Source organism: Castor canadensis, chromosome 6 (assembly GCF_047511655.1).
Source record: "Castor canadensis chromosome 6, mCasCan1.hap1v2, whole genome shotgun sequence".
Classification (NCBI taxonomy): Eukaryota; Metazoa; Chordata; class Mammalia; order Rodentia; family Castoridae; genus Castor; species Castor canadensis.
The window spans coordinates 129,261,372-129,288,127 of record NC_133391.1 but is presented as its reverse complement, the minus strand read 5'-3'; the positions used below and the strand labels follow the sequence as shown (position 1 = coordinate 129,288,127).

General features: G+C 36.5%; 1 protein-coding gene and 1 pseudogene across 10 annotated transcripts in view; one reads left to right on the top strand and one right to left on the bottom strand.

Moving 5' to 3' along the window:
* The window catches only part of Pde4d (phosphodiesterase 4D), a 1,369,518-nt gene that overhangs the window by 324,719 nt on the left and 1,018,043 nt on the right, over positions 1-26,756 (bottom strand). The gene's annotated exons all lie outside the window — the stretch shown is intronic.
* On the top strand, positions 18,669-18,765 carry LOC141424471 (U6 spliceosomal RNA; annotated as a pseudogene).

The following is a 26,756-nucleotide window of genomic DNA, read 5'->3' as shown; positions in this document are numbered from 1 at the left end:
AAAAAAAATAGAAAAGTGTAGAAAATTGAACCATCACATTTTTAAATGAGTATTTTTCTGAAGAATTTTAGTGGAAATATAATTGAATGGCTAGGAGAAATGTTTGATCCCCGAAACTAGGTCTTCTTTTGCAATTTGAAAACCCAACCTCTTTCCCGGGGAAAACAGGATTCTGACATCTAAATATTTCTCCATTTAATTGTTAGTCATATAATTCCTAATCCCCCTTAAAACTCAACAAAATGTTCACCTCCTGCCAATTACTTAGGTCTTCTGTTCTGCCGAGTTCTAAATAAGGAGTCTTTTTTGGCTCTTAAATATTTCTGGATTTTGGTTCCGCAATTCCAGATGCTACACATGACAGATTTGAGTTTTGGTGTCGGACACAGAAACTCAGAATTTCCTTCCTAGGAGATAGCTACTATAATATTAGATGACCTCCCAAATTTAAACACAGGAGAATTTAGACATCATCCACACAGGCACCTATTTACTTATACACCAAGTCACTACTTGATAGGATTAGGGAGGGGAGGGGAGCTAAACTTGAGAGAAATACAGTTACATTAGTGGTTTGTGTTCTGTTGAAACGCACTGCTTCAGGAAAGCGGAGCGGGCAGATAGAAGAGTTTCAGGAAAATGCTGTGTTTCGAAATAGCTGCTGGTCACAGACTCAAAGTCAGAAGAGGTTAGCATGGAAGCAAACAATAGGCTGGCATATACACATATTGGCTGCCTCTTATGAGCATGTCATTGTAAGAACTGCATTTTCAGAGTAATCCATTGCGAGAGTATAACAACAAGATGTTTGACAGTTTGTTCAAACAAATGTTCATTTAGTACAAGTCACTGTCCTTTCTTTAAAAAAAGGCTTCATATTATATTAATTTATTATCATAATTAACTCTAGTTTATTTCTACAATGGAAGTGCAGCAATTCAAAGAAAATTCTAAACTTATTTTGCAGCATTTCCATTTGTAGAAATAAACTGTTCATTCTGACATGCTATGCAAGTCCATCGATTTAGAGGTCAGTCATCCCATGTTCTAAAATGGGGAGCAATTATTTTACGTGCTGGAATTTGGTGAAGGGTGAACAGAACTGGAGGCGCCCTATAGTCCTGAGAACACTAGGAAAGGGTGCCCTGTATTTAAGCTTCTGTGAAGATATCCTCTATTCATATATGTCCCAGGACACAAACGAAATAAATTGTAATTAAAATGTCCATTAGGATATCAAATAAAACAATAAACAAAAGGAATACCTAAATATAAGAATGTAAGATCAATAAAACTATAGGCTATGAATCAAAATGTTTTGTTATACACTTTCCAGCTACAGTGGAGTATTTTTAGGAATGTTTTAGTGATTTGGGAGATAATTAGGTTAAGCTTTTTCTATTCAATAAGTCAACAGGGCAATTGAGCTCCTTCTAAATACTTAGGAAAATGAGATTAAAGGACAGAAATTCAGGAGGAAGAAAAGGCAGGAAAGGAAAATAAATTTGATGTTTATTATCTACTAAGTGACTCACAGTCCTGGGAGATTTTTCTAATCAACAGGAAATATTTCTAGAGTCAAGTTCTTTAAAAATCTTGAAATTAAAACAGGCTAATAACTTGAAATGCGGAATGACAGGGTTTTGTTTTTTTTAAATTGTGTGTAGAAGTCTTCTGGGATCAATATTGTCTAATTGTCCAACTCTCTGTATTTAAAGATCTTAAAAGTCAGAGAAATTCTTCCTTTTCAAAATTGTACTTATGAATACAATATGAAAAAAATCCTCCTTCTTTAGTGTCTGGTGAGGGAAAGGGTAGATGTAGACTTGCTTAGTTACATCCTCCAGGAAGCCTTCTGTGCTTCTATAGACCATGTTATATCCCCATGGCACCCGGTACATCTTTGTCATGTCAACTCATTCAGTCGTTTATTTTGTGGCTGGGTTCCCTGACAGACGTAAACATTATGAAGCCCTGGGTCACACTTTGCTTTACCCTGACCCCTCACTGTGGAGCAAAAATCTCGAAAAATCTTCATAATAGTCTCCAATTATTCCACGTTTGAAATGGAGGATGATTATTTTATGTGCGGGACTGCTAACAGAATTGAAGGTACCCTAACATCTCGAGAGCTTTAGGAAAATGCGCTCAGTAAAAGCAGCTTCACAGTGTTTGTTTAATAAAAGAACAAACCAGTATCTATGGGGATCATGTCTGTAAAACAAACGCACTACCAGAAGTGTATTATTTTATGTACCTAAGTAGCGATGAAAAGTTTCACCACAGGTAATTTAGGAGGGCCTTTTACTCTTTCCTCACATGCTATTTCTGACAAAGCCAAGATTGTTGCAATAATAAATAAATAAATAAATAAATAAGAAAATAACAAAACCAGAAAAATTATCGTCGCTGTTATGGCCAATGACTCTTTCTCTCAAATGATTTTATTTTCAAATGAAACATACAAGAAAAGTGCAGGGGAGCATGGGTATGAGGGATTTGAAATCAGAGCCACAGTAATGCCATGAACTTGCCTTATGACCTTGGGCACTGTTGCTTGACCTTGCTAAGTTTCAGTGTTTCTCATTTGTGGACCACTGCGGAGAGTTTTGAAAGGACTGAATATGGACTAGGACAATTTATATAAAAACACTCAGAAAATACATAAAAATTCAGATACTTCCCCTAATATTATTTAGAAGCTTTGGGAAGAGGAGGTATGGAACCTATTTTTATACATTTAGAAACATTTTCAGTTTAAAAACTGTCCTCTAGAATTAGTTACATGATAAATAGGGATAGCATTTTATCTGTTTCAAAAAAGGCATCAATTGTCGGTTTTCATGGGTAACTTTTTTTTTCTCTACTTGAAATCCTTTTATCCTAAGTGTGTAAGAATAGAATAGCAGTTATTATGTCTTAAAGGTTAGTCCTATAACAAGTCTTAATGCTTTATTTGCAGCACTAAAATCTTCCATAGGTTTTATTTACAATAACTAAAAAAATTAAGTGGCAAGGAAGTCTATGAAAGCTAGCTGATGGTATTTTTCTTGATTGTTCAAAATCCTGGACTTCTCTTAAATATAGGACTGTCTCCCTTTTTTATTTGAAAATGTACAGTATCCTGCAGGCAGGGTGTTTAGGTGGAAGAGCATTTGCAGCACTGAGTGTAACATGTGCTGCTCTAATTGCGGACCACACACCAAATAAGGAAACAAATGGTTTCTTCCAGCTGTTTAGAACTATGTTAACAAACAAGCAAAAGCTGTGATGGAATTACCAGTCTTCAGAACAAAATCACTCTTTCAGGAGGACAAAAAAAAAAAAAAAAAAAAAAAAGAGACCCCGAATTGCAAGAATCCCTAAACAACAACAATCTCATACATTCAATTTTGGTGACATGAACTTGTTCCATGACTGTGTTTAATGTCTCACTAAATCTGGATGTCTATTTGTTAGAGCCAATAGTCATAAATGTTCCCATTCATGGACACTTTTGATGACCTGTCCCCTGAAGATCCCCTCCTTACCCTGACACCTCTTGTGCACTAAGTGACACTATGACTCAACATCACTACAAGGTCAGGGTGACTTTTCTAATTCCTTTTCTTACTATGATGATTTCAATCACTTATTTCTTGTTTATTCTGTGATAAGGGCATAAGATATGTTACATGCTTATCTCAATAATCTATCTCTGACTTTTGCATTATTTTTATTCTTTCTTACTACTGAGGAAGTAGAGGCTTACAATGTTAGTAACTTGTCTCTGTGATCCTACGGCCAATAGGTGGGAGGTCTGAGGTTAAAGTTGAGGTTGCTCTGATTGCAAATCCTATCATCTTAACCAAAATGTGCCTTGAATGTAAATGAGTGAAGGAATGAATGTAGTCAGGTCCTCTTCCTTGGAGAGTTAAATCAAAAAGAAGTTTTAGATTTTCACAAAAAAAGGGAACAGACATCAAGTATAACACCTAGTCTTGTTCTACCAATTCACAGGCAAACATTATTATTACCAATTGATAGATGAGAAAACTAAGGTTCAGAAGGTTAAGTAACTTGACTATTACCACAAAGTTAATAAATGACAGCGGTGTGGGTTCAAATTAGTTCTTCCTGCCTCCAGATCTTTTCTGTATTATAACAGTCTGCCCAAGTCCTTTAACTTCTACAAGCTAGAGACAAGCTTGGTCTGTGAGCTTGGGGAGATACTGAGGTTGCAGGCTGAGGCTGAGTGGGCCCAAGAGAGGTAACTAGAATGTCACAGACACAGGGGATGAATAAGCTTAAAAAAAAAAGTGATAGCGTCAGCGTGTGCACATATAGTACATTGCCCCATATTTCCCTCTGCATATTCTACATAGAAGAGAAATATGAACACTTCAGGCCATCCAAACAATGGTAGCAGTTTACTAGAGGCTAAAATAGAAATTTGTATATTTGAGTTATAGTCAAATTAAATAAAAAAACGAAGTCGTTTATTTTTGTTATTTGTTCTTGTTCATACATAAAACTTAGGGCACTATTTCTTTTTTAGCTCTCCTAAAACCACCTAAGAAATTTATAACACACATTTACACAACTAGGCCATTAACAAGGCACTAGGGAAGGTTCTGGTGTTTGCTGCCACTGCTACCACTGACTTTATTTCTATTGCTTCTGAGGGCCTCAGTGACTTTCTCAATTTATTTTTCTTTTTGCAGCACTGGGGCTTGAACTCAGGACCTATACCTTGAGCCACTCCACCAGCCTTTTTTTTGTGATGGGTATTTTCTAGATAGGGTCTCATGAACTATTTGCCCTGGCTGGCTTCAAACCAAGAGCCTCCTGATCTCTGCTTCCTGGGTAGCTAGGATTACAGGTGTGAGCCACTGTGCCCAGCCAGCTTTCTCAAATTTGGTGAGTGAAGTAATGGAGACTTCATTGAAACTTTAGTTCACCTCTGAATTTTAGAGAATAAACCATTTTTTATATTAGAAATTCCTCTAAATGGAGAAGTAAATTTGGAAAGACACAATTTATTAGTTCATTGGCCAAGTAATATCAATAAAATCTCTCTCTCTCTCTCTTTTTTTTTTTTTTTTGGCAGCTCTGAAGTTTAAACTCAGGGCCTCATAATTGTTAGGCAGGTACTTTTACAGCTTGAACCACTCTGACAGCCCTTTTTGTTATGATGGGTTTTTTCAAGACAGAATCTCACAAACTAATTTTTCTGGGTTGTTTCAAACTAAGATCCTCCTCATCTCTGCCTCATAAGTAGCTAGGATTACGGGTGTGAACCACTGGTGCTCAGCTCAAGTAATATTTTTTATACGAGAATTCTGATTTAAATTAGATCTGTTTTGCTTTCATATAAGATATAGATGACCTGAGGGTTTGAATTTGCATATGAAAATAAGATGAACTGCCCTCACTTAAATAAAACTTTAAGTGTGGATTTTTAAGCACTAAATGATGAATTTTACTTTTTTGTTTTCGTAGTACTGGAGGGGTTGAAGTCAGGATCCCACACTTGCTAGGCAACTTCTCTACCACTTGAGCCACGCTGCCAGCCCAAAGCACTAGATAATGCGGTGTTTGGGGTAGCAAGTCTTTTTCTAGATACGTCGAGAGGCTCTAACTCATAAAAAACCCTTTGAAATCAACAGAGCTAAAAAGATATAGCCTAGTAAGATAGTTTATATATGGAATTTTGATCACTGGTTACTCTAACCAGCCTCCCTTGCTCCTTTCCTCCCCTGTCTCTTCCTAACTCCCTCCTTCTCTTCCTTCCTTCCTCCCTCCCTCCTTTCCTTCCTTCTGTTCTCACCTCCACTTTATATATATATATATATATATATATACATATATATATATGTACAGATATGTACAGTAGTTATCTATTATATGCCACATGCTAAGCAGTTGCATGCTGGTGATCAATGTGAATACAATTCATGCCCAAAGACAATCTAGGAAGCTGAGTGCACTAAAAACTGACACTCAAGGCTTATCAGATATTGGACTAGCTGGGTGCAGTGGTTGAAGCCTGTAATCCCAGCTACTTGGAAGGTGAAGATCAAGAGGATGGCTATTTGAGGCCAGCTGGAGCAAAAAATCAGTGAAATCCCATCTTAACCAACAAGCCAAGCATGATGATGTGTGCCTGTGATCCCAGTTATGCATAAGTCCTTGACAGGAGGATCTTGGTTTGAAGTCACCCTGGGCAAAAAGAGGTGACCTTACCCAAAAAATATCTTAAAAAGCAAAAACAGGCTAGGGGCATGAACCCTAGTGCTGCCAAAAAGAAAGAAAAGACATTGGACTAGGTTTACATTTTTTAAAAGTACCAATGCATTAGGAAGAGGAGGAATATGGATACATAAAAATGGAAATTTCTTGGGGTTGTACTAACAAAAAAGCATATAGTTAGGGTCGTGATCTTTCATACGTCAACATTAAAAAGGAACCAAATGAGATAATTTTGGTAAAACACTGTAAGGAACAGTGGCTAGGTGAAATGCTTGTCCTCTAACATACGCATCTTCATATTATGGTAAACTGGGGAAGGCACTGAAAGATGCACTTGCAAAGAAGTTCTTGGCTCAGGCATGGCTCAAGTGGTAGAGCACCTCCCTAGCAAGCGTGAGGCCTTGAGTTCAAACTCTAGTGCTGAAAAAAAGTTCTTATTTTATGCTTAACTCGATGCTAAGTGGCTGTGGGTGGGCACAAAGGGACCTGGCACCTCCTTATAGACACTTGCAACAGGGAAAGAACCTCATCTCAGAAAAGCATCTCCTGTGGTAGCAAGCTTGCATTCCCCCAGTAAAATACATCAGTGAGTTCCCCAGTACCACAAACCAAGAAACAAACAAACAAAAACAACCTCATAGGCACAGTGGCTCACCCCTGTAATCCTAGCTTCCTGGGAGGCTGAGATCTGGAAGATCATGCTTCCAGCCTGGGCAAAAAACAGGTTCATAAGACCACATGTCAACAGAAAAGCCTGGCAGGATGGTGTATCAACCCAACTATGCTAGAGGCATAAATAGGAGGGTCCTGCTCCAGGCTGACTAGGGCAAAAGTGAGACCCTGTCTCAAAAATAATCAGAGCAGGATTGCAGAAGCAACTCAAGTGGGAGAGTGTTTGAATTCAAACCCCAGTAGGGCAAAAAAAAAATCAGTCAATCAGTCAATAATTATTAGAAACAAAATAATCAGAGCAAAAAGAGCTGGAGGTGTGGCTCAAATGGTAGACCACCTACATAGAAAGCACCAAGCCTTGAGTTCAAATCCCAGTACTGCCAAAATAATAAGTAAATAAGCATCAACAATGCTCACAACTTAAAATTAACAAGATAACCCTTGGAATACAACTTTTATGAATACAAAAAAAAGATATGTGTCCTATAAGTATAGCAACCAGCCCCAGAATTGTCCAGAATAAGCTGAATAGCAGGCATCTAAGACACAAACTTGATAGGACATAAAAAATTTTTTCACAACGAATATTTATAACATGGTTCTTGCCATATCGAAAGAGATTTTTAACAAAATAATACAAGCATCTTCAAAAATACAGAAAAATGAAAGAAATTTCACAGTGAATACCAGTGTATCCAAGTTTTTAATAGATGGTTATAATATTGGGCCTAAGCAATAAGACCTGTGGTATAATTACGGGTTGTGTCTTATGTCAAAGCTAAATTATAAGTTGCTATGCTTTCCATGGAGTCTATTTAAAAGATATACTTTGTACAGAAAAAACAATGGCATTTTTTCAATGTAGTGCAAAACACAAAATAAGTTGAATTTCTAAATTCAAATGAAGAAATTAATTTTAAGAAGTAAATGTGAAAGGGCTAGAGGCATGTCTCAAGTGGTAGAGTGCCTCCCTAGCAAGTGTGAAGACCTGAGTTCAAACCCCACACCACCAAAAAAAAAAAAATCAAATGTTAAAGATTTGCTCAAGGATTATGAATTATAAAAATTGATATTTATTCAAGTGATAAAAGCTACCACCATGAAATTTGATTCCCCTTCAGTCCCAGGTAATATGTTTTCTGAATTGCTTCGTACAGGAAATTCTTAGCAAATTATGAGTCAGTCATGTGCTTGGTGGTGCAATGATTAGGAATTTCCAGTTCACTGATACTGTACAAAATATCCTATAAAATCCATAAATCAAGTACATTTCAATAAATGATAACTGTTTGGGGTTTTGTGGATTTAATTTTTCTTTTTGGTTTGTTATATTTTTCAAATGACTATTATAAATAAATATTGGGCTTAGTTATGGACAAGACAATCTGCCTTCCTAATAGATGAAAAAAATCTAACTCACTTCCATGACTGCTTTTCATCAATTGTTTCCAATGCACTTAGTGTAAATATCAGCTTGGTATCTTCTTAACAATTTGCAATTTAACTAAAGGTCAAATGGCATCACAAGTGTAAGAGAGGAAAGTTAATTTTAGTCTTCTTGAAACTGAAGAACTCACAGAAACGATCATGGAACACTCTGAGCCCTGTCTGCAGTTGTATATGGCAAAGTAATCCATCAAGAGGAAGCAGGTAGTGACGAAGGTGCTGGAGGGAGCTGTGAGCTCTCAGATGCTCTGAGGGCCCTGGAGCAAATCATGTTCAAACAATCAACTTTTCAGTCACACTCCAGGGTATGGCTTTGCAAGTCTAGTACAAACTCACTAAAGCAGTTCAGTGAAACAGCCAATACAGCTGTAAGTAAAGCATGGGATGGCACTTTTTAAGTCATTAACAGTTTGTGAGGAAGTGTATGATAAAATGGCTCCTGAGAATAGGCTCAAACCTGCAATCCCAGCTACTTGGGAGGTGGAGACAGGAGGCCAGTGCAAAAACCAAGAGAGCTAATCTGAAAATTAACTACAGCAAAAAGGGTTAGTGGAGTGGCTTAAATGGTAGTGTACCAGTCTAGCAAGTAGGCAGCCCTGAGTCCAAATCCTGGTACTGCCAAAAGAAAAAAAAAAATACTAAGTAGCAGCTAATTACGCCTGAAAATCATTTATCAATTAAAACCTACTAATTAAAAGTAGACACCAAAATACTGACAATGTTTTTCTCTGAGTAATATGATCATAGCTGTTTTCAAACATCCTTTTCCATAATACTTCCTACAACAAAGATTACCTTTATAACCAGATAAAATTAAATACATATTAATAACAACAACACTAGTAATACAACTTTGGTAGTCAAGTTTCTTTTTTCCTACCAGGAGTTTTAGGTTTTTAATTGATTCAATTTCATCCAAAGGTCACGAATGAAGATCTCTGAGTCCATACTAAATTAAATATGACTCAGATACTTTACATATTGCCGAGATGTCAAAGGGGCAGAGCCAGAAGCGGTAGGAAGCCCAACAGGCATTTGCATCACTTAACACCTATCGTGATATGGTTAAAAATCAAATTAGAAGCAGCACGTTGTAGTCTGCAGTGCAGAACTACAGAACACAGAGCGCTCCACCCTCCAGAGCTGGACCAAGTGTGATGACCAGGAACAAGTAAAGCAGAGAAAGAAATTGGGTTCTATAGACTTAAAGAAATCCACTTCATACTGGCTGCAAGGAACTTCTCCTTTAGGGAGAAAGCAAGCTTTTGCACAGCACACCCTTGTGAGGAGATGGTTTCAAAACCGTATTTCCACCTCAGGAAAAAGCCAAGCACTTCATTCAGCCATGCATGATACTCACTTTGCTTTCGTCAGCTCAGACTGATCTGGAGACCTTTAAAGATGCAGATGTAGCTATGGGCAACATGTAAACTTGATGTCCTGCTTCTCTACTGTGACATGTGCACACAAATACTCGGCATGGCTGTGTTTCTTAAGGATAATGCCTTAAAATGAACTCCCTAGTTAGGAAATCAGCATCTACCCTTATCCCGGCTACTTGTGAAACGTCCTCTGTTGCTCTAATGAGTGCTTTCTCCATTTAACAAAAGAAAACCGAAAACTGAAAATTGGAAACTAAATTAAATTTTTCATTCATCTTACAATATGGGACCATTTATGTAAGAAATGATAATGTGCTTGAATGTCATTTGAAATGTATTAGTCGCTTGAACTTTCATCTGATAGCCACTGAGAAGAAATTGCCACCTAATTAATGTGAGAATTAGGGTAATTTTATGTGTTTGAATTAGCCCATTAATTAGAATTTAAAAAATCTGAATTTATGTAAAAATCTTTATTTTATTGATCTGCAATAATCTAGGTAATAGCTTAGCAGGAAAACCCAAAATCTGGATGCTTCCAGCAAAGGGAAAGTTGTGCTAGAATGCGATATAAAGTGTGCAAGAGGAGCTGGGCTCAAAACAAAAGAGAAGAATGATCGGCTCTCACATTCAGATGAACAACTGAGATGTGAATAGTCTTCACAAGGCCTGTTTCTGGTTACAACAGTTAACAAAGTGTCATTCACCCCCACTCACTTTCCTTCTCCAGCCCTCAGACAAACAATGCTCTGAACTCTGAGCCAGGGCAGTGCTAAGTATGGCTTAATACAAACAATTTTTTTTGGGTGGGACTGGGGTTTGAACTCAGGGCTTTGTGCTTGCAAAGCAGGAACTCTACTGCTTGAGCCACATCTCCAGTCCATTTTGCTCTGATTATTTTGGAGATGGGGTTCTCTTGAACTATTTGCTCCCACTGGCCTCAAATCTCCTCATCTCACCCTCCCAAGTAGCTAGGATTACAGATGTGAGCCACAAGCACCGGGCTTCTAACTATTTTTAAAAAGCAGTAACACCATCAAAGGATGGCTTGGAGTGCCCCCATTAGAATCTCCACTAGTTTTCCCCAAACCATCTCAAATAACCATATATCAAAAGTAAAAATAATATGCTGCTTATGCAAGTTCAGATTCATTTTAAAAAAATTTTTATTTTATTCATATGTGCATACAATGTTTGGGTCATTTCTCCCCCCTTCCCCCCACCCCCTCCCTTACTGTCCCCTCCCTTACCCCCACTTACCCCTCGCTACCAGTCAGAAACTATTTTGCCCTTATCTCTAATTTTGTTGAAGGGAGAGGCAAGTTCAGATTCAAAACAACTCCCCAGGACCCTCCCTCCTTCAAATCAATTTGTCATCTCTTCTCAAGCTACTGTGATATAGAAATTGCACTGTGGCCTCTGCTGAAAGTTCAGACTGCCCTTTGACGAGCAACCTTGAGATCATGTCAAAAAGCTAACATGAGGTAGATAAGGAAGGCTCTAAGTCTGAATAGGAAACCATTCTTGTGCAATGGACTTTCACATAAGCTTATAGAAGACTCTCCCAATTACATCTCCATGTCGACATTTTCCCTAGTTTTCAGATTGGAATATTCACCTCCTTCTTGGATATTGAAATTTGGATATTTTACAGTCTTAAATTAAATCCCTCCCAGGCCAGACCCTGCAAAATCTTGGTATGGGTAGTTTATTTGGAGGAGTCAGAGAGATGATTCTATAAACTGGGAATTAGGGAGTGAGGAAGTGAGAGAGTAGAGTGTGCATTAGTAAGCAGATTACCACTGTGGGCAATCAGATTCAGTCTTTGCAGGGACTCTCTGAGGGACCATATACATGAACTTGGGATCCTCTCTCCAATTCTGGCCTCTGTAGTGTTTGAGGACTGTCACTGGAGTGTGAAGTCCCTCACCTAAGGTAAGCTGCTTTCTACTGAAGAAAGCCCCCAGGTACCTGAGGTGGGAAGGTAGCTGAGCACACAAGAACTGCCCACACTAGCTACAGGTGGGCCAAGGGGAAATGGGATGGGATTGGAAGGTTTTGTCAAAAATAGGTCTCTCAAACTTAAGATGCTGGAACTGAACTATTCCTACCACTAAATCTACTCCTCCCTCCTCTTCCCCCAGCTCAGCAAATAACAACACAAGTTTTCAATTTGCTCAGGTCAAAACCCTTGAGTCATCTTTGACTCATCTCTTTTCCTTCCTTTCACCCCATGCAATTAACCATCATTGAATACTGTCAGCTCTGCTTTCACAGTGTAGCTAGAATACTTTTCATCACCTTCAGTGCTTTAGCCTGGTCCAAGTCAACCCCTCTTTCTTACCCAGACTTCTTAACTTCAATGACTTCTTAACCATGTTCTCTGCTTCTGCCAGACTCCAGGCTATTCTTTGAAAACGTACTTAGTTTCTCTACTCAAATCCCTCTACTAGCTTTCCCACTTCCTTTGAGACAAAAATTCAGCTCTTTACATTACAAACACCTGCTCACCTCCCTCTGGCCTCTTTTCTACTCTTCTCCCCTTTGCTCATCCAGTTTCAGCTACACTGGTCTTTTTCCTGTTCCTTGAACACAGTGTGCCTGCTCCTGCCTTTGGAGCTTTGCATTTGCTATTTCTTCTTCCCAAAACATTCTTCCTTCAGATATCTGCATGGTTCATTCACTTTATTAAGATTTAAATATCCATTTAACTGACCAATTCTGACTATTCAATCTGTAATCTTTAGCCTGCATTTTCTTCATAGGATTTACCATCATAACACACTATATATTTTATGTTTGCGTATTTTATACATTTTAAACCATCTCCCTACAATAAATTCAAATTTCTTTATCACAGAGACTCTGCTTTTTCACTGCTATTTTATCAGTGACTAGAATAAATTCTAAGATTGGTTGAGGTGTATTATTTGCTAAGTGACTGAGTTTACTTGTCTGAGAGCTCTGAGATAAATACTGATACTTATTAATCAAACATTTACTAAACACTGTGACTAGTATTTTCCAGTAACGTAGAAGCATCTGTGGCTCCTCAGAAGAATGAATACCCAAGGAGTGGTGAAAGTCATCAGACTTCAGAGCAAGACTATTACACACAGTGGTAGGTAGGAAAAAGAAGGGAGAAAAGGTTGACCACAGACTGTGAAGATCCTCCACTGCTACGTTAGGAGTAGGAACTTTGCTCTTTGTAGAACTGAAGTATCTAATGTTGGTATTATACTTTTCAAAATTGTTGGAAGAATTCATTGTGAGCCATGTGGGCCTAAGATATTTCTTCCGGACAGATTTCAAATTACTATTAAGTCTATTTATTAAGTAAAGTACTATTTAGATTTTCAACTTCTTCTGGTACCAGAGTTATATTAAAAGGATACTACATTGTAAGTAAACTGAGATTATTGTAGGAAGGCAAATCTATTTTTACATTCAAAAAAGCAAATCACACTGACAAGAATAAAGTGAAGAAATTCATATGATCTTCTAAATAAATGCAGAAAAAATAATCTCGTAAAATTTAACAATTTATTGGGAGAGGGGAGAGAAACTCCCTTAATTCAGTAAAGAATATCTGTCCCCCAAAAGGAAGCAAAAAGCCATCAAAGATTTCTGAGCAAGGGAATGAACTAATAGAAGCAGGATTTCAGAACAAGTAATGCTCTGATTCTATCCACAGGGACTTGTGTAGGGAAGACTGATTTTTATTTCCCGCGAGTCCATGTTTTTTTCCCCAATATTCAAAATACCGGTGCATATAATCCTTCTTGCAGCTTCTCAACATACTTTTTAGAGGACTGTATTATTGCCTACTTTTTGTTCTCAGGCTTTTTCTTACTGTGGATATTAATTAATATTCTTTGCTTAACTGAAGGAAGATTTGTCTATGGTATCTCTGGAATTGAAAGTGAACCTATTACAGGTATGAAAAGCTCAGGTCCACTCTAGTTCTTTGTCTGAGAGCTAATAGCTTCAGTAGTGAACAAAGACAAGTCTGGAGATGAGCAGTCTATGGGTTGTCTGGTGAGGTGCATGTATGAGAAAATGCAAATGAGCATGTGAGCGGTGCCTGCGGTGATTAGAAACGATTCTTTACAGCTCTAATTTGTTTCTTATCCATGGTACAATGCATAACACAGTCTTTTTTCCTCTGAGTGTTGTGGAGAAAAAGTATGCTGTATGTTCAGTGTTCTACTGGGTTATGAACTTCCTGGGGTTATGTATCTTTGGGACTGTCCTGAATAAACAAATAACTAAATACATGTGTTAAATGAATCCCTCAAAATTCTTAGAAGACAAACTCCCAGGAAAATTAATTATTTTCCTCTAAATTCTACTTCCCTTCATATAATGAATATTTAATTTTGCCTTATTCTAGAATAGATTTAAGGCTTCTTTACTTCCTTTGGCAGTTAGTGTAAATAAACCAACTCACTCATCTCCCCACTTGTCTGATGGCTAAGAGTGAATGTAGTGTGAGACCATTTCATATCATAAACTGGCAAGTACTTTTTGAGGCTATATATTAGTTAACTTCAGAATATCTGATGTAGTGTTGTAAATAATTCCAAATGACTGTTTAAATCTGTCAGTTTATTTCATAAGTCAATTGGTTCAATAATTTAAAACAAAGACAAAAAAATGTATAGAGGAGTTTAATTCCTAAGAGTTGTTTGATGGAATTAAGTAGTTTCAATTCTATCTTTTCACTTAGTTCATTAGATTGTCAAATACATATGTGATACAGTTGTCAATCTTTTAGATACTCAAGATTAAAACTCTAAGGAAATTGGTTTTAAAAGCATATAGTGGATTTTAAAATATTGCTTATAGCACTGACTTTGTACATTTACTTATGCTATGTTCACAAATGAAAAAGTAAAAAAACTCTACATATTAGAAGATAATTTATGCTGCTAAAAAAGTCAAAAGAAAAGCTGAGCCGAAGCTAGTACGAGCTTTGATCTTGCCATATTACTGAGGTATTTTTGCCAATATTACTTATGGGATTTCTTTCCATAATGCCATGTCATTCCTAAGCAATTCTGGGCTCAGGGCAAAGTATAATTTAGCATCCTTAAATCTCCTCTTGCCTGTCTCTAGCTCCTTTCCACACACATGCAAACAGAGAAAGACAAGGTTGGAAGGCAGATTTTAAAGGGCAAAAAGAAGGAAAAGAGGGGTGTGTGTGTGTGTGTGTGTGTGTGTGTGTGTGTGTGTAATGTGTCCTGCTTTGTCAGTGCCCAATGAGTATACAGAGTAGTTATATGTTAACATCAGCCCTGCAGGCTTCCCAGCAGGCCTGAGCTCCCTGGTCTTTTCCTTTGGGTTCCTCTCGCTGGCCACCATATAGCAACTCTGTCACAACATAGAACCTGAGCTATGTCACTCCAGCCCCATTCAAAGGTGATCCTCAAGATGTGTCTGCTAACAATAAGGAGTTCATTTACAGGAATTTTATGATGAATAAAACAACGTAATTTTCTTATCTACTGACTTTTACCAGCCTGACTTAAGAATCAGAGCCAAAATAGTGCTGTCAGAATGCTGAAATAGTTTTCTGTCTGAGTAACATTTATTTGTTATGATTATGTAAATGATAGATATTCAAGATAAAATATTTAGAAAATGCAGAAAAATACAATGAAGAAAAGGAAAAATTCAACTATACCAAGAGGTAACTTATAAATCCTGCTCACTATCATTATTTTTATGTGTAAATATGAATATTTATGCATCTAATTTTAACACTCAATTCAGATTTTAATGTCCATGATTTTGGATTTTGCTCTGTAATTTAAGTCTTACTTTAAGCAGCTGACCATATCATATGTTATTTTGAAAATAATTATTAATGGCTGATAAAATTTGGCTTGATCTAATATGAAAATTCACTTAAATATTAGTTTATGTGAAAAGTATAGATTATATTAATGTCAATAATATACATACTTTTTGGTGAATATCTTTGAAAACAAATCCTTTTAGTATTTCAAATTACTTCTGCAATCCAAATGTCTATAAGAATAACTAAAACATAGGAGTACTTTTTAAACATGATTATTTTAAATCAGTTTTTCTGTAATAGAAACATTAAATTAATTAAAAAATCAGTATAACAAACTGTATTCGCTGTAACAAACATGATTTTGACTTTGTAAAAGATTAGAAAAAAGATAGAAGAAAACCCTGCCACCTTTTATGAAAAGGCCAAAAGTAATTAAAAAAAAAAAAAAAAAGGAAAGAAAGAAAGACATATGGTTATTATTATAGCAACACAAAGGTGGTCAGCCACTTCAAGTTCTTGTGGCCAGTGAGGTCATGAAAGCTGCAGGCCGACATTGCAGACAAATTATGCCCATTGAGGTCACATTGCTGTACATGAGGCAGTTTTTCCTAATTGTAATGTTCTGTTTGCAAAAGGTCCTTGACTTTAAAATACCCTTTTGTGCCCTCTAGTGTTTAAATAGATCACAACTTTTGAGAAGTTTATATCTTATTTTTAAACTGTGGTTGAATACCATTTCCTTCTTTTTTAGACCAATTGATAATCTGTATTCAAAGGTAGCTAACATACATACTGTCCCAAAATATTTAGTTCACTCAAAACCTTTCATTTCAAAGAGAGCTACAGTAATATTGGAAAACTATCACAGAACAAAGCCTGCCCTGCCCACCACCCGTTGCTTGTTAATAACGTTTAGAGGAAGACATCATGCTCATTCATAGTGTATCGATTGGGAAAATGCACTTGCTTTTCTACAGCAGAGTTGATTAGTAACTATAGAGACCTTATTGCCAAAAATGCTAAAAGAAAAATTACCATCTGGAATGTCACATCAAAAGTTTACTGTGCCAGAAAATTTTACATTAGATTAAAAGCCATGACATTTTAGGATGTTTAATTCTATTCCTTTCTACTAACTACCCAGATACTAGTTAAAAATATAGTTGTGAGCCAATCAATTAACTTTGTAGTTCAACTACCCACACTGTACTTTCTTAGTGAAAACATTTACTGTCCTTGATTTTTGTAACATCTACCCTACTTAATGACCCTTGATAGGATTATGCTGGAGAGAATATAATGAGGTCAAATCTCTTCACCCATTAAGACCAGGACTAGAAGAGCTTTGGGGCCTTCTGTGTTACTCATTGCATCAGTCAGTGTCCTATCACTGTAACAAGTACCTGAGAGCCGATTTATAAAGATTAAAGGTAAATTTTGGCTATGGTTTTAAAGGTTACATTCTGTTATTGATTGGCTCTGTTATTTTGGGAGGATACAGCACATTATAGTGGGATTGTGTGGTAGATTAAAATCATTCATTTCATTGCCAGGAAGCAAAAAACAAAATAAAGGAAGGGACCAAGGTCCCATGATACCCTTCAAGGGTTCACAATGACTTAAAGACCTCCCACTAGGCCCCATCTCTTGAAGGTTCCACCACCACCAATACCACCACACTGAGGATCAAGCCTTTAACACATGGGCTTTGGGTGACATGCTAGGTCCAAACTACAGCACTGATTAGCTGGAACTTAGATGAGTAATGGATTAATATCCCTCTTCATTTTGTACATTTAATAACAAAACTTACAATTAACTTTTGGAAACATATATAGTCTTCCTAGGATAAAGTAAACTCATCATTTATATTTAATATGGAATTTATTTAAGTTCATGCTTGATTCAAACCTCACGCACTCACATCTTTTATATATGAATGAAAGTACAGTACATGATAATAAAAACTGTTCCCCTGTAATTGACAACTTGACTGGTTACCTTATTTTCTCAGTACAAATACATCTTTCTACACTCCTCTGATATTTTATCTTTTCTTTTTGTGTATCTAGAAGCTTTCGTGAAATTTCCTATTCTTACCTAAAATGATTGATATATAGTTCATTAGAGCATTTAAAAAATTATGGTTTTCAGGAATTGGAAAATTATTGCTTTCTAACTTAAAATTTTACTTCTGTTTAAAAATGGTTCTAGGCATTCTTTTCTTTCAAAGATACACATCAGCAACAGCTTGGCCAGAAATTTTGCATGATAATAAGAGAAAACACAAAATAACAGGCTTAGAAAAGTGAATGAAAACAGCTTTTAGTTGACTCTTTTGCTCATGAAAAGGCATCTTTTTCTTGTGCCAGGCATTTCTGGCCATTATAGATTAAATGCTTAGATCTAAAGAGGACTGCCCTTATTGGCTTTACAGTATCTCCTTGCAAGCATGTGCCTCACTCTTCTTATTTTTCCCTGGCTTCCAAAACAATTGTTTGCACCTGACATAGAAATCATTTAAATACAAGCAGAAACACAAATACTGCCAAGACTTACTTAATGGAATCACATACTTACCACCTCTGAATCAAACAATTTAATCTGGTAATGTTGCTTTTCAAATATTTGTAACACCCAACAACTAATTGGGTAGTGAAACATCACTCTTTTCGTGCTCAATGTTAAAAGCAATTTCAATAAAACACAGGGAAAAGAGACACCATACCTTCATTCCATAAGAAAAAGAAAAGTCCAAACTTACCTGCAAAAGAAAAGAGAGTAATAAATCTCAAATCAGAAGTGTGTATCAATTTTTTTTACTGAATTAGGCAAATTTGTCATTATAAATATATTCTCAAATATCACTATATGAATCATTTTCTATATTTTAGATCTTATATTGGTCAACAGTGATTATACTCTAATGACCAGTTTTCACTCTGCATAAGATCCTTTTCAAATGTAATGTGTTACTAGGAGAAACATTTAAATAATTTCTGGAGCCAGGAAATCCATGGATTTTGTGGAGTTAAATACAAACAATGGAAAAACAACAGAATAGATAAAGAAAATATGATATATGTACACACACACAGTGGAATACTATTCAGTCCTACAAAAAAGGAAATCCAGTGCTCATTTCCACAGCACATAAACTAAATTGGAACAATACAGAAAATAATTCTGCACAAGGATAACAAGCAACTTCATGAAGTGTTCCATATCTTAAAAAATGAAATCCAAATTACATATTTTATTTTGTACAGAAGGAACATAAAGGATCTTTGTGACGGACACATTGTAAGTAACACAGGCCCAATATAAAAATTTTATCTTTGTTGATGTAAGGAATACAAAAACCCTAAAAGCTAGAAACACTTTGAACACTGACTTTGGAATTAAAAATGAAAGAGAAGACTTTAAAATAGGTCCTGAGAGGGAGGCAGGGTGAATCGAGGAGAGGAAGGTGAGGAAATATGGTTGATAAGCTCTGTATACATATATGAAATAGAATGAAGAAACCTATTGCAACTATTTTAAGTGGTGGGGAGACTTAAGAGGAAGAGATGGTGGGGGCAATCTAACCAATGTACAATGTAAGGCAATTCGGAATTGTCCCAGTGAATTCCCCCTGCAAAATGAATATATGCTAATAAAAATGAAAAAAAAAAAAGATCCAGCTTGGGGTCATATTTTATTATGGCTGGACATGGCAGCTCATACCTGTGATCCTAACTACTCAGGAGGCAGAGATCGAAAGGATTATGATTTGAGGCCAGCTTGGAGAAATTGCTTGCAAGATCTTATCTCAGTAAACATGGGCATGGTAGTGTGAGTCTGTCATTCCAGCCATGTGGGAGGCATAAATAAAGGGAATACAGTCCAAGCTAGGAAGACTGTATATAAAAAACACTAAATCAAAAAAGGGTGGAAGTGGCTCAAGTGGTAGAGCACCTGCCTAGCCCAAGCTGTTTGAACTAGTCCTGAGTTCAAACCCCAATACTGCCAAAAGTATTTTTCATCTTGATTTTAGTTATTAATTAATTTTATTTTAGGAAATCGTGTACCATGTTTGGAAAATAAAGGTAAATGTGATCATCTCTTAACTTTTATCCAAATCTTTTAGATTTTCACTCTATAGTATACAAAATATAGGGACTAAAACTATGAAGGTTCATGTGTGAACTACAGTGGTATTGGGAAAGCCCCTGATATTATCTTTGCATTTTTCAATGGAGTAGAACCATGGATTTTAGCCACTCTGAGACCCCTCCTTGTAAACATCACTTGAGAAGATCATCTGTGAGGACTTAACTTTCTTTCTATTAACAATGTTATAAAATTTGTTAAGGAAGGTATTGTAAGTAATGTTTGTGACTTATTTTTAAATAGCCAAGAAACTTAAAAGTCATTGTAAAAACAAATTAATTTGTAAGTATTGATTTAAATGTTTAATTATAATTAATTAAATTAATTTTAATACACTTTTTCTATTCTACAGCAGAGACAAGAGACAAACATATTATCTAAAAATTTTATTTGAGTGGGGATCTCACTTGCCCACAAGGTGGCTCTCTGTAATCTTGGATATGTGAATTTCCCTAACCAAATTCACAAAAAACTATTTCTAATGTCTTCTATTTCCTAGAAGAAAGAGTTCACCCTGGGCAAGCTGAAGCCTCATTTCTATGGGAAGGAGGAAGGACGGTGATGTCAGACTATGCCTATGCAGGATCACCCCACCCGTGCTTATGAAGGCACTTTTTTTCCTTCATGAATGTACATTACCAAATAAATTAGTTTGCTCCAGCTTCAGAGAGTCACAGCTTTGGAAGTTACTTCCCATGGCATCCTTATTTGTTGCAACTAAATTTCACTCGATGTAACAACAACAAAACAATAATGATTCTCTGTCACTAGTTTACTTCCATGTTTGTACATCACAAGTACACACTAGTATTTTTTTTTGAATGAATGATTAATGAATGGACATTTTAGACACTCATAAATTATTTAGTAAATTTCTGCTACATTCATAGCTCTAAACTGTGCTATAGTGGTAGATTTTATAACAAGCAAACACAAAGAGTTAAAAAGTTTAAAATGCAAATCATGGTTCCTGTGTGTTAAGTAAGATAAAGTTTTTATATCAAAAAGTTTTAAATCTATTTAAATGGAAAATGATTAGAATAGATATATTATAGATGTATAAACAAAGGAATACATTAATGTAGAGTTTGATTAGAAAGAATGCTTCTTGAATTGGTTTGTGCTATGAAGAACTAACTACAAGGCTTGTATGAGAAGGTAAGGGTATGATCTAGAAAGGGCAAAATAGCATAAGAAGTAGCCTTAAATTTTGTGATCATGGCCTCCTTCTTGATAAGGCCAGATGAGCTGTCTTCCAAGGGGAAGAAAGATAACCAGTACTTACTGAGAACATACCATGATTCATGGAGTCATTAAATTATCCCCTCTGCTTGAAAATACATAGACATGTGGGGGCAGGGGGGAGAAATGAACCAAGCCTTGTATGCACATATGAATAATAAAAGAAAAATGAAAAAAAAAAAAAAGAAAATACATAGACATGACTTTTTGTAGAGTATTGGAATCTTGGTGCTGTTTTTGGCTCTTCTGAGTATACACTGGTCCCAAAAATACTATGCTAAATCCCTGTTCAATCACCAGAAGAAAAAAGCATCCTTAGAGAGAAAACCAGAATTAAGAAGTGGGCCTTGGGTGAGCAATAGACCAAAGCTCTGTTGTCTGATTATCAATGTCTTGAGTGAGGACTGTCTTTTAGAGGCTGCTCCTGCATGAAGGTTAAACATGGTTTTAGCTGTGCAGTGTGAATAGGAGCCGGAATGAAAGCTTCTCATACAGGACTGAATTACAGCAAAATGTCTTCCGTGATAAGTAAGATTACCTAGTTTCATGTTGTTTGGGTTTTATATATTCTTTTTGTTAATAAAATCTTGTTTTAAAAATTCGCCTTTTAACTCTGTTGTTATGCTAGAACAGTGAGGAGTTTTTAACCTTTATATGGAGAGCAGCACCTGTCTCTACAAAAAATGATAGAAGTGAAAACAAGCATTAGGTAGACTCCAAGAATGAGCATTCATTTGGGGGTAAACAGGGTTGAGGAATGTGGTCTTTCTGCTTTAATTTAAATTGAGAATTTCTCTCTATTTCAACTTAGCCCTCCAAACTTACAAGTCAAATTATTTTCTTATAGACTCTCAAGGGTTTGTAACACAGCCTCTGATCTTTCTCTCCCAGCATACTTTTTCTAATGGCTTATCCATCCTACTTGGTGGCAATTCTTTTCAGTTGCTCAGACTAAAAGCTTGACATTGTTGTTGACTCCTCACCATACACCACTTCCAATCCATAATGAAATTCTATCACTCTCCCTTTGAAATATATCCAAATTGGATGTCTTTTTGCCCTCCCTACCATTCCATTCATGCTGGCCAGCCACCACCATCTATCATGAAAAAGCCTTCTCACTGATCCCTCTGCTGCTTCTCTTTTCTCCCTGAAGTCCATTCCCAAATTACTAGTCAGGGTGACCCTGTTAAAGCCTGTTCAAAACTGGCATATTGTTTTACTCAAAATTAAAGCCAAAGTCAATAATAAGATTGAAAAGGCTCTACATAAAAAGTTGACTGCCACATGCTACCCACCTTATGTTTCATCTCCTGCCTTTCATTGTCCTCTCTCCTACTTTACTCCACTCTCAAGGCATCCTTGCTGCTCCTCAGTCACAGCAGAAAGAGGTCTTATTTTCCCTCTGCACAGAATATTCTTCCCTTCTTACTCATTGAGGTCTTTCTTAACTCTACTTAAAATACTACCACACACACACACTTAAATAATTTTTCTTGTATTTTTACAAGAACATATAAGCACCATGAGAGTAGAATTTTCATCAGTTTTGTAAACACTGTATCTTCTCCAATACACAGTATGCCTTCAATATGTATTTATGGAACACTTTTTCAAAAATCTGGATTTCTGTGAAATCGGAAAATCTGCCATCACTGGCCTATGTTTTCACATGGTAACAACTATTAGAAGCTCACAAGTAGTTGCACCTGCAAATGAGGGGGTACCCACCCAGTTTCCAGGATCCCCACTTCCCTTCCTCATATGCATTATCTCTGGACCTTTGCTGATGTCTGATTTGTGACTTCTGCTGGGATAGTCCTGAAATGGAGAGTAGGGTGTTGAAGTGAGGGCCTTCAGTGTGTCATGAGGGAGTCATGGTAGGATTGATTTAACCAGGATGAATGCTGACACAGTAGTTAGTATTTGTTGTTCAAATCCATATGTAAATGGATGAAAACCTGCATGAGGCTAATACAGCAGGGGAATGAATGGTAGAGAAAGTAGAGTGGAAGGAAAAAGTTAATAAAACTTAGATATTTGAAGTGAAGGAAAAGAAAGGGTAATGATAACTGAAGTTTCTTGCCTGGTTGATTGAGTAAATGATAACTCTCATACAAAAAGAAAATTTGAGAAAGAGTTAAATTTGAACATAAATCATAAAACATGCAAATGAAAAGAAATACACTGAGCTTAGTGAACAGAAGTTGAGTTTCAAGACAGAGACTCAAAGGTATTTGATAACAACAGCAAAAGGACTTTGAGATCAAAGCCAGGGATGGGAATTTAATTTTGTACACTGTTCATATACTGTTTGTGAAAAGGCACCTTATCATGATCATTTCAAGAACAGAATATGTGGAAAAATGGATAAAATGGGGGAAGAAAAAGGATTCTCAATTATAGGTAAGGTAGTTGGAATGAGATTTAAAGGCAAAATTCCTCTCTGTCCTACCAAAAGTACGTACACCTATCTAAACACAAATGTTAATATTTCAATGTATTAAAACTGGCTCCTTCTACACTCTGTGCACATTCCACCTTTCTCCAGTCATACCTAAGAGATTCTCACTCTAGTGACAGCTTACATTTTAAACAACACCACTGACATTTGTGACATTTCCTCCTTTTCTTTTCCTGACTTTGTTTTTCCAAATCATATATACTTTGTGGACACCTGTAAGTAATGATAAGATAGTTCAGTCTGCTAACTTTTAGAATTAAAAAAAATACCCCAGTTATTTTAATTCAGATATCATGCAGAAATTCATCTTCTTCAAAAAAGACTGGGGGGAGGTTACCTCTCTCCCTTTCCTTTCTTCTAAAACTCAAATATGAGTAACATTTTTATCATTCCAGAAAACATACACTTTAATTAAAAGTAGACAATGAATGCAATGAAAGTTTTCTTTGAGTTCTTTAAAACAAATTCGTTCTATGAAGTATTATTTTCTGTTATTTAGCTCCGCTTAATGGTTTTGATTTTGGATACTCATTTCTTTGGATTGAAGGTGTCATAAGGTGTTTTCCATTGTTAATTCTTTGAAATGGTTCCCCTTGAGTTGCTAAAATATAGTCTATGGTGATGGCTGCCAAACAGACTCACAGAGGCCTATTTGTATTGGCAGATAAATGACAGCACATGGAATCAAGCATGCACCCTGTCTCATCAGTAAGACTGTAGCCTTAGAAAAGGGATGTGACCCTGAAGCACTGTGCAGGTTGTTCATCTAGCATCAGTGTCACTGTCATAGTTGGTAAAAGGGAAATTGGCAAGTCACTATACAAAGAAGGCAAATGACACCTCACAATTCCTATAGGCAGATTCTCCTCACTCACATCTTGTCTTTTTGCCGAGAGCAGACTTCTGGGCCAAGGTGTTTTGCCAGTCTGAATTTTTTTCTTTTCCCAGTGTGCAGAAAGATAATTAATAATACCACAAAAGCATGCGTTGCCCTTAATATTAATTCCTTCAGTGCTATCAATGTACTAGGAATTGAACACAAAAATAAATTAACAACTTATCAAGTATTCACTATATTATGGTTTACTATGCTGCATAATTATACTTTTAAAATTAGTATCAGTGGAACAAATGAAAACACACACTTTAAATTGCTTACCAAATACAAGGCACAGTTCCAAGGTTTAACATTTATTAAGTTTTTAAATTCTTATACACTGAAGGGATTAGCATTGCCAATCTCATTTTAGATACAAAAGAACGCCGTAATCATTAGTATTTATAGTAATAATAGCTTACATATGAGTATTTATTGTGTGTTAACTTCTATTGTATATTATACAAATGTATAATGTGATATACACATACACACATATACACATGTATTGGGTACATATATTAACTCCTTTAATTTTCATAGTATCTCTATGAATTTAGGATTGTCAATTTAGAAATGAGGACTCAAATAATAATAATAATGAATAGTGCGGATAACAGTAATAGCAGCTAACTGTGAGTTTAATACATATCAGCAACTGCATTTTCTCATTTAGTCTTCATAGAAATTGACATTATCTCCCTGATTTTAGAGACGATGAATTCAAGACCAAATGATTAATAAGTAGGAGCCTAAGTTTTTAACTCAGATACTGAGTACAAGCCTGGATCATTCAACAACATGCAAGACCAGGAACAACACATCCTTGAGGCAGGTGTGATCACAAAGAGTTAATAGAGTGGTATGTTTTACGACATATTGCATCAACTGGAAAATGCAAGTTTACACCTGTTTACTGAAGGCCCACTTTGTGCAAAGATATGTGCTAAAGCAGTGAGAAAAATGCAAAGATTGAAAGTAATACACAGTAATATGTATTCTAGGAATTGGGGCGAGATCACTGCTATGAATAATGCAAGAGAGAGAATGAGGCAGGCAGAGTTGGGAAGGGGCAAGTGACCGATGAGCTGTACATTGGAATACTAAGTTTATGGGATGGAACTCTGGGGAATTACATGGGAACATTGCAGGCTCTCTCTGGGCTGTTTGTGTCTTTCTCCTGAACACCATTTGCATGAAGCTGTGCTGAAACTTCTCTTGCAGGTACTGGTTTCCTGACTAACAGAAAAGGAATAGGTTAACTGCCTGAGTGCATCTGCTGTGGCTGCTCAGCAGGAGAATTATAGAAGGAAATCTCTTAGCACCAGGAGATTCTGTTTACTCCATTCTCAATACACCTGTCTTTCAGGAAGCCTGGCAGTCTAATAAGCAGATTTTAGTCTCATGCTGGAAAAACTTTCCTTTGGAAAAAGCACAGGGCTTTTCTGCCAAATTAAGGAGCCCTCACAGGGTGTGTTCTGCCAGCCACCTGAAGGTCGACACATATTTCTGGATGCTTTTGAGGCAAAGGGAATTGCAAACACAGGAACAGCCTAGCTCAGGGTAATCTTGAGAGACGAAGAGTGATGTAAGGAAGACACATGTACTCTGGAAGCTATGCACGGACAACCAACTTCCTTATGGAGTTTCACTCAAGTGTAGTCAACGATGGGGTAGAAATCACATGTTCTTCCCTAACAAGGATTGCCTCAGTTGAAGTGTGAATTCAGTAACTCATTCCATATCAATATCAATCAATCATATCATCCTGATGACACAAGTGTCCTACTTGCTAGTGAAAAGGCTGGAAGTGGAGAGTACCAGCTATCAGTCATCTTTGGAGTGAGAGTCGAAGTAGGGTAATCCAACACCTGGACAGCACCTACTGCTTTCAACAACTATATCCTCACCCGAGAGTTCATGTGCGGGCTGACACCACCCGTGTCTCTTCCCCCTTCTGAAAGATCTTGGGTAGCCAGCATCACCTCTACCAGTGAAGAACACTACCAGCCTGCACACTACAGTTTGTAACAATGCTGAATCTGTCAACTAGTGAAGAGGAAATGGAATATTCCATTTAAATATTGAACAATTCCAACCCAGGACATTTAACTATGATCGTGTTCATAAACAGAGGGCATTTATCATGTTTGGGAAATTGCTTGCTTTTGTTCCTTTTAAATTCACAAAAAGTTATTTTAATAGATTTTCTCCTAAATTGTACTGTACAACGATCAGGAAAAGATACAGGAAGCTTTTGCGGTGCCCATCTCACCATGAGACTCAAACGCTTCTATTTTTTTTTCTCCATGCTTTAAATTGACTTTCCATCATAAGCATGAAAATTTCATATTCTCACCATCTCTTTCCTCCATTTCCCTCCTTCTAGCTTCCCAACACAGTTACATAATAAAAATTAGTGGTTAAATGAATAGTCATTATCCCTGCAAAGTCATGTTTACTGACAAGCCAATAATGTGCCAAGAT